Source organism: Pezoporus flaviventris, unplaced genomic scaffold (assembly GCF_033815535.1).
Source record: "Pezoporus flaviventris isolate CSIRO_AGI_PZ_B2104156 unplaced genomic scaffold, CSIRO_AGI_Pfla_v1 ptg000083l, whole genome shotgun sequence".
Lineage (NCBI taxonomy): Eukaryota > Metazoa > Chordata > Aves > Psittaciformes > Psittacidae > Pezoporus > Pezoporus flaviventris.
Genome location: NW_026892631.1, coordinates 12778478 through 12790764, shown reverse-complemented (window position 1 = coordinate 12790764; position 12287 = coordinate 12778478). Strand labels below are relative to the sequence as shown.

General features: G+C 43.3%; 1 protein-coding gene across 2 annotated transcripts in view; it reads right to left on the bottom strand.

The window, feature by feature from the left end:
* Nucleotides 1-11585, bottom strand: part of PTPN14 (protein tyrosine phosphatase non-receptor type 14) — a 121287-nt gene extending 109702 nt beyond the window's left edge. The window contains exon 1 of one of the 2 annotated variants that reach the window (XM_061475421.1): nt 11115-11585. The gene's annotated coding sequence lies outside the window, so the exon portion shown is untranslated. Of the gene's footprint in view, nt 1-2825; nt 3263-11114 lie in introns of those variants that run through there. The other variant, XM_061475420.1, reaches the window with a different exon arrangement.
* Between the last annotated feature and the right edge of the window lie 702 nt (nt 11586-12287).

The window sequence follows — 12287 nt, the reverse complement described above, 5'->3', positions numbered from 1 at the left end:
CCCAACCTGATACAGCAGCTAAATGACAGCTTTTGGACACTTGGACATCCACCCCATTGATCCTTTCACACTGCAGAGCTCTCCTGGCTCCCTGCAACAGCCCGAAGGAAAAAGGGAAGAGTCACGAACTGTAGTTCCTGTTCTTGAGGCTATTTCCACAGTCTCTGAATAGAGAACCACTAGATTTAACAAATGGGAGCAGACCTTTGCACATAAAGTTTCAGTGCCTCTTGTGCACAGGCATCCTCACAGGAGGAACATTCACAGGGTAAGAGTTTGCTTTCAAAGACCAGGATCTGTCTCAGTGGAACTCCACAAAGTATAATAGGCCATGGCATGCTGCACTCCATGATGGACTCAGACATAAAAAAGACTTTTATGGCATCTGCTCAGCATAAAAATTAAGCCTTTACTGAAATCTCCTTGTAATTGAGCTGGATGCACATGCACAGATTTATTGCATACCAAGTATTACAGCCTGGCTCCTGCAAAGACTTGTATACATGTTTATTATTATGGATATGAAAGAAATTCTGCGGTTTCAAAAGCACTATTCATGAACATGAATTTAAGCACACGGGTGGGTCTTCTGCAGGACCAGGACCCAAATGCACCTGAGCAGTGCTGCCTGCTGAGAACCTTCTACCTTTTGTATCCCACCAGTAGTTTATACCCCCCCTCAGCTGATTAATCATTGCAACAGAGAAGAACTTGCTTTCAGCTGAGGAGCTGGAGTTCAATTACACTTTTCACACTCCATATACCTACGCTAAACTTGAATCCAGATTAAAATGAGCTCCTTAAGCAACATTTAATCAAACACAGCCCCACCGGATATTAAAAGAGACAGAATGATGCATCTTTTAGCTTAAAAATGTTTTGGCTGCAGTGGTACCAAACAAATACAGAAAAAAGAAGCCACAAAGTTACCAGAAACATGTAGACAAGTCTTCTATTTCAACGTATTAAATACTGTCTACAAAATTGGAGGAATCACTGGTGGCCAAGATAACTTGCTAAGTACACCAAAGCAGATGTATGTCATAGAAAGCCATTCCATACGTAAGTTACAACAACTGAGTCACGGGCCTCTGCTGGACAAGAAGGACCGGGAGAAAAGTCAGTCACTGGTACTGACACTGGTTGCTAATTCACTCTCAGGAACACTGCACAAAGCTGCTTCTACTGTTACAGAAACATGGAAAAGTTATACTTGAAACTGGAAACATATATATATGTACATAGAACTCGGTTTGCTCAGCACAGACATCAGTCCTGCAGCCCTTGCTCTGGCCTTCATCTGCACCTCCGGATCCTCCGAGGCTGCATGGAGACAGTCGTGCTTCTCAGCTTCTCCCACGCGAATGGAGAGGCAGAAGGGACAGCCACAAGCTCTGCCACAGGTTTTTGGAGCTACCTTTTAGCTGACGGGCTGCGTGCTTCAAAGCCCAAATTTGCAAAGCTCCCAACTTTTGTATCACAACGTATTAGACACACACAAGTGCCCTCTGCCTGTAAGCAATTCTGGCACAGCCTCCTGAAGAAACCAAAATAAGTTGAGGAAAGTACTGCCAATACCAGAGCAGGGCCTAAAGCTTATTTGCATTCCTATACTATCAACACACACTTTATTTTACACCATGTAACAAGCACTAGGTGTCAGTGGCAGACCCCCAGAGGGCAAGAGCAAAAGCTGGATAATCTGTATTTTGTCCCTCATACTCGATAGGACACTCTGAGCCGGACAACCAGAGAGCAGCTCCTGCTGGGACTGCCTCCCCTAACGGCTCTCCCCCCCAAAAGACCTGACTACCTTCTCTCGTAAGATGGAGGTTGGCAGGTGGTGGCTTGTGATTTGGGGGGAGCCATTTTATATGTCTAGTTTTCCAAACTCTCAAGAACTTCAGCATAGAAAAGTGCTTTTGGAATACGCAAACCCAGGAGCCATCACCCACACGGAGTTTAAAGACAACAGAAAGAACTGGCTCCTGGTAAAAGCATTTCTTTCAGCTACAGTTTCAGGCTACATGCCAAAAACCCCAGATCACTTTTTGGGTAACACCACACTGAATCCAAACCTTTACTGTTACACTTACTTACTGTTACCTTACAATGTTTGTTCCCACCTTGTTAAAGTCCCAAACAGCCGAATAGTTGCTTATGAATGGCAACATGCGAATATTTTATGCAAATCAGAGCTACAATGTTCTCGATAGGAAAGCCCCAGCACACATTATTGTATCCACATACCGCACATACATTATCTAACGCTCGTCCCAAATACAGCCCGACAAAGAGAGCTCTGCTGAGACCTTAACAATTCATCGACTCCGCCACATCAGGAATGAGAGCAGATGTCATTCCTGCCCGCACAACTAGGCGTTACAGAGCTGCTCAAGACGGCCACTTTAGCCTTGACTGTAACTTAACAAAGAACAAGGTAAACCCCCGAGCGGGGGGACGACAAACACAGGCACACCGCGCTGTAAATACGAGTAGCCTGCCCGTTCCTAGCTTCTTACAAATACCTCTTGATTTTATACAAACGCCGCGTTATCTGGGTGCCTACCAGATTAAATTCACGGGCTGGAAGGGCCATCAGAGGCTTGTTTACCGCAGGTCACCGACTGGCATTTGTAACCCAAACTTAGCTCTTCTGGTAATTTACAAGCAGCAGCGTTCGTAGCTGCACACCGAAGAGCACAAGCGAGTCTGACGCGGGTGTTCCCGCAGAGTAAAAGGCTGATTCAAAGTCAGCGCGGCTGGCCGATAAGCGGCGGGGACGCTCTCCAGCCCAAACTCGAGCGAACTCCGCAGCTCCTTACCTGCTCGGCGGCGGCTCCGGCGTTACGCGCTCCCGCGGGAGGGGAAGCTGGTGGGGAGGCAGACCCGCTCCCGCCGCCCCGGCCCGGCCAACGTGGGGAGCTTCGGCGGGGCGGCCGGGAGCTGGGGGGGGGGCCGGGGCGCCCTGAGCTCCGGCTGCCGCCCGCGGGGTGCGGGCAGGAGGGAGGCTGAGCGTAAGGGAAGGAGGGAGGGGACTGGTGTCCCGCGGGGGCGAGTGGGGCCAGTGGCGGGCGAGCCGGAGGCGGCGGGGCCGGGGCAGGGCTGGGGCCGGGGCGGCGCGGGGAGTCACGGCTTAGGAATGCCAGGAATGTGGGGCGGCCGCGAGGCCCGGAGACGTCGGGGACGCGACTTGGGATTTCCTTTCTCTTTTTCTCTCTTCTTTTTTTTTCTCTCTTTAAACTACTCCCCCTTTCCCCAAGGAAGGAGGAGGGCCGAAACCCACCCTGCGGAGGAGGGAAAAGAAGGAAGGGAGGAAGAGGAGGGCGCAGGCTCCTGCCAATCCGGACGGGTGCCGGCGGCAGCCCTCCCGAGGAGGGCAGAGCTGCCAGGTGCGGGGCGCCTGCTTTGCCTCGACTCCCCCGTCCCGTCCCTCCCCTCCCCTCCCGCGGCCCCGCCCCTGCGATCCCGAGGGGTGTCGCGGCCGGGAGCCGGTGCTGGAGCCCGGGAGGGGTGGGAAGGGAAGGGAAGGGAGGCTCGGCACAGCACGGGCCTCGGAGCTCCGGCGTTCTCTCCCGTGCGCAGGGCCGCCCGCTGCCTCCCTTCTGCCGTTCCACAAGTCCCTGTCCATCTCCCGCTGGCTTGGCGCTACAGCATCGCTTCTTCTGCCCTTCAGATCTGCACTCCTGCTTTTCCCATTTCAGACCCTTCGGTCTCCTGCATTCTGTGTGACCCTCTGCCCACAGAGCAGGGGACAGGCTGAAAAAATACCCATGGTGACCTCATGCATGTGCCTTGCTGGACAGTAAGCAGGGGAAGACTGAAGTTGGCTTGAAACAGGGTGGTTGGTAACTACGTGAAATGCCCAGAACACCTGGTGCTTTGCAGGTGCAGGAAATCCCTCCTGATTGCTGCTCTAAGAGAGAGTAGGGACAGAGAGTGCAAAGAGTGCCATCAGGGTGGCTGGGGCTACCAAGGGATGTTGAATGGATCACACGGGCCGAAGAATGGTGTGTTAGGAATGACATGTAGATGCTTCTGCGTGTCATCAGTGATAGACAATTTGCAGGATGGTTTTGTCCTTAGACTACATTAATATAAAGTGATTCACATCCCCCAAAGTGTATGCAAATGCCTCTGGTACCAGTGGGCACCTGCAGGAGGTACCCCTCTGAAACTGTGACACCAAAAATGAAGGACTCTTACAACCATGGCAAATGATGAAAAATAGTGGTAAATGAGAACTGATACCATTTTTGAGTTGCTGTGCTTTTTTGCCTTTTGTACACGCTACTGAAGGAGTACGTGAGTAGATTTGTTGGAGTCAGGCTTACTCAGATTATTAATGGCAAAGAGGATCAGGAGCTGAGAGATGGAGAAATAACACAGATTCTTGATTTGGATAGATAAGTAATTGTATTTAAATACTGTATGTAGAATCATAGGCTTATGCCTTACCTCTGGCATAATATTCTAATTACATTTTGCAAGGAAAGTCCTTTTCATCTGAGACTCTCGAACATTTTACAAACACCACACCTTAATGAAGTAAGTAATTATCCCCATTTTACATATGGCTACACTGAGGCACTAAGAAGTGACACCACGTAAGAGCTGAACTTGAATTGTACTTGACCACATGTAGATACAGAGCTTTTGAGTAACAATCTGAAAGAAACATCAGGTGTCAGAACGAGGTGATACGATGGTTCGTAGAGGGGCTGCCCTCTGCATTTATGCAGCTCAGCTTTATGCCAGAAAACAGCTTTCCCTGACTGAGTGGACAGTTGCCCAAGAGGACAGTGTGCGTCAAAACTAGGGTTTAAATTGTCTGGTTCCCAACAGGTTCTCCCCATGCTGGGGCAGGTGTAAGGATCTTGTTTTCAAGACAATAAATACTGACTTTTGTATCTGTGCCTCAAGGCAGTGGCTACCTGAAGTCTTTTAGTGGAATCCCTGTTTTGCCCCTGGACACTTTCGCTTTCCTAGGTGCCTGCATTTGAAGTAAACTTAATAACTGCAAAATGAAATAATGTGGCAAGAAGCACAAACATGCTGACAGATGCAAAGGGTTGGAGGGGAGATTTTATGTGTTGGCTGTCTACAGGATGGGGGCCTCCAGAAAAACAAAAACTACCTAGAAGAAGTATAATCAGAGTAATTGTCAGCAACAGCTCTAAGACCAGCTGAACCCACTCTGTAAAATGAATTGTATTTCAGACTTACCCAAGCAAAAGAAGCTCCCAAAACTGGGAATGGTGAAGATTATTAATTTTCCATGAGATTATTTAATGCAGTCTGTATTAGACTCTCAGAGACTGTAGGTGCTTTAGAAAAACCAAGCTTCCTAGAAATTATAGCCAGTTACTGCAAAGAGTCTTCCATAAGGAAATGTGTTGGTGCTACTACAGATTTCTGGGACCATTGAAACCTGGAATCTTCACATACATCTTTGTTCCCTGAGAGCTGTCAGGAATATACAACCCTGGGATTAAACCCAACAGTTCCTACCTGCTTCCTGGGGACTGGTTTCCTAAAATACTAAAACTAGATTAGATGATCCTCACACTATGTTAAAATGATACAAATCATTGATTTGGTTCCAAACCCCTGTTCTGGTTCATATTTGTCCACTAAACCTTGATGGTAAATCTTCTATCAATCATATGTAAACTGGATTACGTATTACCCTTCTGTGCTGCTGGGGAACCATGTTACAGCAATTTGTTACTATTTTTTTGTCTGCAAAAGTGACAGCTCTAAATTGTATTTAGAGACTCTATTGACTTGCTGTAATGATTTATGGACTTTACTTCCAAAATGTTTCCTCTGCTCTGGTATAATTTAAATTTTATACCGGCTCCTTCTGCAATTTCATCAGCATGAAATGGGGAATAACTTATTGACAGGACTGTACCTCGGTTACCTTAGCTACCAGCCTTCGGTCTGATCTCAGGCATGTAGCAGCACATCCCTGTGTCTTAGTTTTCTTATCTGAAAACTGAGATAATGATAGTGATCTGAAGAAGTGCTTTTTGAGTCACAGATGAAAACACTGTATAGGAGAGAGACTTTATTTTTTTTTTCCAAACTGTGGTTTTGACAGGCGTGAATGCTGTCTCAAAACCCTTGTGAAAATAAAGCTCAACACCGTGCAGTTTGACCAAATGGTTAGCTGTCAGCAGAAGAAAACTGATTTTATCTGCGTCAAAATACAGGAGACATTTGTTATGTCAATGTTATCTGCAGATATGTGCAATGAATTCTGAAGTGCCTTAGCACCTCGCTAGCAAGACCTCTTTTGAATGTGTTTAAATTGAGGCTAAAGTTAGAGTCTTGAGTCTTGTTATAACATGGAAAAATCTCAGTCCTCGTTGGCTGGTGAAACCATGTCATAACCTGTTTCATATAAAACTGTCTTTAAACTGTGCTTAAGCAAGAGCTGGTGGTTTCTCCTGTGAACAGCAGATGAAGTTTAATTAGTCTTACAGTCATCTACATTACAATCAAATCAAAGAATGCAGTTGCAACACATTCCCAATTTGTATTGTAAATGTGACCCTAACTGTGTTCCTAAAATCTGTGTCATGTGCTACAGCTGGGTACACTGACCTGACTGTAACATAAGGAAAAACTTCGTGCACCAGCCGAAATCCCCATTTCTAAAATCATATTTGTTCTTAATAAACTTATAAATATTTGAAACTGACAAAAAGAAAAAATGGAGGAGGGGGGAAGTTTACTTCTCTAGTATTCTGTGCTCTCATTAATTATTCCATTTAATAGTGCTTCTCAAAATCATCTCTTGGAAAAGGAATTTGGATTACCCAATGTTGGAAAACAAACCTGCTGCCACCAAGCATGAGCCAACATGTTCCAGTACTCTACGGCTTATCACAAGTGAGCCAGCACCCAGTTTTGAAGAGTAGAAAAAGTCTTGGTTGATTATCTGTGCAAATAAACTGTGCTGTGTTGGATATTCTAATTTGCTTACAGCTGTATTCTGCCTGAGGACTTCATCTCTGTGCCTCTTTTCAGCTCTGCAGTAAGAGTTGTACAATGAAAAGCTTTTTAGTATGTGTGAATAAAGTAATGAACTTTTGATTCCAGAGTTGGAAGTACTTCAAATGGTGTTTAGGCAAGGAATATACCTTTCCATGCCACGGTTAAAACTGCTCTCCAAACTGGAATAGTCTAATGACAGAATGAATAACATTTTCTCAGTTTTCATGGATTATCGATTTGAGTACTTTTAAATGTATCCTTTAGCATGGTCATTAAGTCTTCAGACTTCCGAAAGCAGTGGTCTCCTGAACACACAAACAAAAAATCCCTAGCTTTTGACAGCAGTTAATTCAGCAGCATGCCCAGAAGCCAGCACACACCAGGATTTGTAGGTGTTTTAGTGACTGCTCACTTCTGATAGTCATAATTTTTATGCCTCTCAGCATGGATTGAAGTGTCTGACCGTGGGTACACAGTTGAAAGTACTTTCTTGCCACTTAGAGATAAATGGTTTCTTGAGAAAGCAAAGAGCTAACGCTATAATATAAAATGTGGTTTGGGGACCATTACAAACTTGCATAGCTTGAATTTAGCCATTAATGTTTGTTTCGCTCTCTCAAATGGGTGTAAGGCCATGCTTGGGTGTGACAGTTCTATGAAACCCCATATTTAAGACTTTCTGAAATCAATAGTGAAGTGCACTGTAGAAGAGTAAGACCTCAGGTGGATGTACCTCAGCTTTTTGGAGTCTGTATATTATTTCTAAAAGAGCCCTGATTCTCATTCTCACTTTTGGTCCAAATAATAGGAAAATTGGTCTTAGTTAGAGCACTTTGGGAATGCTGAGATGTATATGTAAATACTGTTTTCTATGCTGACTATCATTTGCATGACACAGTAGATACCCTGGAGAGATATAAAACACTTACAAACATTTTCCTGGAAAGTATTAATACAAAAATGATATGAGAAGTACCAATAAAACCGTTGGAATTTAGACTTGGAAGAGGTAAGGAAATCAGGTGATTAACCAAAGTCCTTAAGACATAGAACGCAGTTGTTTCCTCCTTGCACATTTATTTATTTATTCTATTAGATCAATTCAATTGACTGTTCATAAACTCTGGCTGTTTTAGATGGGTTTCCCATTGCAATTAGTTGGGTGACTGAAAACTCACTTTAGAACTTGCCTTAAAAATGGCCAAAGTACTGTTTAGGTGGTTATGGTGTGTGTAAGATAAGGAGCTGTACTTTTATCTATTCAACCTTCTAACAGAAACATCAAAAGATTTCAGAGACAGCATTAAGCTAGGTAGAGGCTAACAAGGAATTTTATTTGTTTCTCATGAATGGTGTAGGTGATGTTCTTTATTTCACTGGCTGATAAAAGATTGGACCAGTAGGTGGACACAATAAGAAGCAAGTATAGATTCTCAGCTAATACCTACATAAAATTAATATATATAGTAGTATATAAGAATATGTATAATAAATAGATGTGTAGGATAAATATATATACAGGCCATAACAAAAGAGAAACAAAGCATGAGCTCCAGGCTTTAATTTAGGAAGTTCATAGGAATAGGATGTTCAAATGGAGATTAGGCACAGCAAGGGTAGCCATGATAAATCATGACTTTAGAATAGAGAGGTCAAAAAAGAAGCAAAACTCAGACTACTGAAGGCAATTGTGCAGATGAGAACAATAGGTGATGTCAGTTACCACTGGGTATTTTCTTCATTCCCCATTTGTAAAAAAGAGTTGGTGGTAAAGATGGAAAGAGGCAAACATGGCTATGAAAGGTGTATGTCTTTTACTTTATATGCAGTGCATTTATGTCTTAACCACTTTTCTCTCTCATTTGAATGGAATGATACTCAGAGTAGCTATACCTGTGTACAGTTAAGAGTACAATTCTAAAAAAGGAAACAGAAGATGTGGACCCATGAAAGTCAGGGAGGAGTGGGCCATAAAGGAAATAGGTTCTCATCTTACCAAATGTCCTCTGAAACCTGGTAACTCCTTGCCCATAAGATATAGAAGTATTTGATAGTCTTATTAATGTACTTTTTGATGTTAGTACCTGTAGCATGAAAGATTTGTGTAGCATTGCTATTTCTAGCAGCAGAACTAGAGAGAGAAGGAATTTACCATTAAGAAAAAAGAAGAGTTGCAATCTTCTTTACAAGTCAGTAACTGGTAATTTGAACACCAAGACAATTTAGACTTGATGTGTCATATCATAACATAATCATGTATGATTCCCTTCACTGTGTATTAGTTATTTAAGCATCATGCTAATGACTGTATTCATGCTCCTCAGATAGTCTTGAACCTGATCTTCTCCTACAGAAGGCGGTTCTCCATTCTCCCACTCCCAGTCCTTGCCTCCCATGTGGCTGGAGCTCTTGCTAGCGAAGACCAGGGCAAAAAAGTCATTGAGTACCTCAGCCTCTTCCATGTCCCAGGTCACAAAGTCTCCCGTTTCTTTCCAGAGGGGTCCCACATTTTCCCTCATCTTACTTTTATTCCCAATGTACCTCTAGAAGTTTTTCTTGTTGCCCTTAATGTCCTCAGCTAGACTGAGGTCTGATTATTAAAAATCATAATAATACTGCACTACATGCAAAGGTCAAAGAATATTTTCTTGTTATTAAAATTACTCAGAGTAATTGCACTTAATAAGTAAAAGACACTTAAATGAAAGCAGGAGCTGTAAGCTGATTTTATCCTTGTAAAATACACAAGTTATAAAACACAAGAATGCATTTACTGTGGGGAGGTTTCTTACTATCATTTATGACAGACAGGTGTTAGGGATTACAGCATGGGGACTTAGGGTGTTGTTACATAAAGTCTTAACTGATCCAAGCTGGTGTCACCACAGTCCTATCCACTCTCTCCTGCATATCCTGGTTCCATCTGTTGAGCTGGGTCAAGCATTTATCTGATCCCACAGTGCAACAGTTTGCAGACCCAAGCTGTATACAAGGGTAAAGTTACCAGAAAGGCCTTTGCCTAAGATAATACCCCTTACCAGTTTAGCCATCTCCCCCGGCACTTCAGATCAGCAGAAGGTGTCATAAGGGAGCAGTGGCAGCATGCAGGTAAGGAACAAGAGGGAAGGTGGGAATGTAGCAACATGGCAACATTGCCTTGAGGTGTTTTAAACTGCCAGGAGCCGCACCTGTGGGTTCCTATCCAGCACCTGCATGTGATTCACTGTGTCACCTTAGACACCTGGAACCTCAGTCACTTTCTCATTACCAGGAAAGCTACCCACTGGTGTTTAGTAGACTATGCTAGACAATGTGATCACCAAACAATACAGCAGCTGTAGGTATTTTGTCCACTAATACAGTCAACCTGTTGACCCTGGTGTCAACACGAGCACTTCAGTAACAGTTTCCATTAGTAGGTAAGAAATACTTTAATACTCACTAGAGAAACACCCCATTTCCTTTAGGAACAAAGTTACAGATTATAATTTGTGTTATCTGTGGTCTCTGATTTTGCAAATGAACTTTAAGAAAAACTGTGCAGGTCTCTTCAACCTTTTTTACAAGCATAAGGCAGTTAAGAAATCTAAGGTGTAAAGTTCTCTATGTACCCTAATAGCACCCTTGTTTACATGCATTCTGCTCACCTAACAAGGTTTGGCTTCCATGGAGAAACACAACTGCATGAAGAATAGGAAACCTAAGGGTATACAAGCAGTCAAACATTGTATTTTACAACAGTAGCTCACTGGGCTTTATTAGCGCAGACTTAATCTCACAACTCCAGTACAACGCCTAAACTGCCATTTTCTCAGTTACATACCCACATTGGCAGAGATGGAGAATTATGTTTTCCAGAAGCAAGAGGCATCACTTAGTACAGGGTGGGGTTTGGGTGAGGCTACAGGAAACGATCTGGCTTTCTTCTCTCTCACACTCAACTTGGCAATGTGTACTTCTAGTGCCTTGACAGGGAAGCTGGGAAACTAGAACCAGTCAGACACAAAGGCCTGTTTCACTCTTTCTCTTGGTGAATGGGATTGCTCCAGCTCCTCTTTGATGTGTGTATATATGTGTATATACGTATATATAAATGAAATAGGCTTTACCTGATGTATTCTGAATCTGGCAAGGAAGAATATGAAGAAAAAGCTTGGTCTGGTTTCTGCTCCTTGCAGTATCCAAGCAGGGTGGGATTTTCTCATCCGAAGCTCTTTCCTTTTTTTCTCTGCTGCTTTTGTTCCATTGTGTGCTCTGAAATATGAATTCAGTCTTTAGTGGGTTTATGTATTCTGGCCCTTTACCAAAAATTATAGTAAGGAATGCAGGTAAGAAAAAGTAAATGGTCATTGTTAACATTTGGTAAGAACTGAATGGAATTTCAAGACACTTCATAAGGCTGAGGTAGTTTTCTTTGCTCAAAATCATGGAGTGCTTTAAATTGAGGAGCCTCTTAGAAAGACCTCAAGAATCCTAGCCAGTAGAGAGTGATAAAATGAATTGAGTTCAGCAAAGTGATGGTTGTTATTAACACTCTTTAGAAGTTGCTATTATTTGTTCAGTGTATTTGACCTTATGCTTGTATCTTATACTTCACTGTTACATTTGCTAGTATTTTTGTATCTTATATTTACTTGTATAACTAATACAGATGATACTTATGAAGCTAGTGTGCAAAGTAAGGTTGATGGCAAAAAAATTCAAGTATCTGTACTCTTGATGAGTCTTTATTTTTCATGATAATTCATTAACTGCTGCAATAGTCAAGGCAAGGATGCCACATATGACAGGATTCATTTGTAAACCATTATCAACAGAAGCCCAGTACAAATCTGACCATTCTCAGAAACGGGCTTAAGAACAAGCATGCTTTTGTATTTAAGTTTGTGCTCGTGTATTTAAGTTTACAACAGCAGTCAGGTTCCTTTTTTTTAGCCTCATCTATCTAGGTATTCATAAATCACAGGCTGGTTTGAGTTGGAAGGGACTTGAAACCTCATCCAGTTCCAACCCCTGCCACAGGCAGGGACACCTTCCACTAGAGCAGCTTGCTCCAAGCCCCATCTGACCTGCCCTTAAACGCTGCCAGGGATAAGGCAGCCGCAGCTTCTCTGGGCACTGCTTCCTGCTCCACTGCTGTTCTGTGCTGCTCCCTCAGCAGCACCTGCACAGTCATGTCTAAGGGTACATGAAGCTCACCATAGAATTCTCTATCTTGTTTTTATTAATTACCATTTTTCAGAGGTATTTGTGATAGAATCATAGAAAGGGTTAGAAAGGAC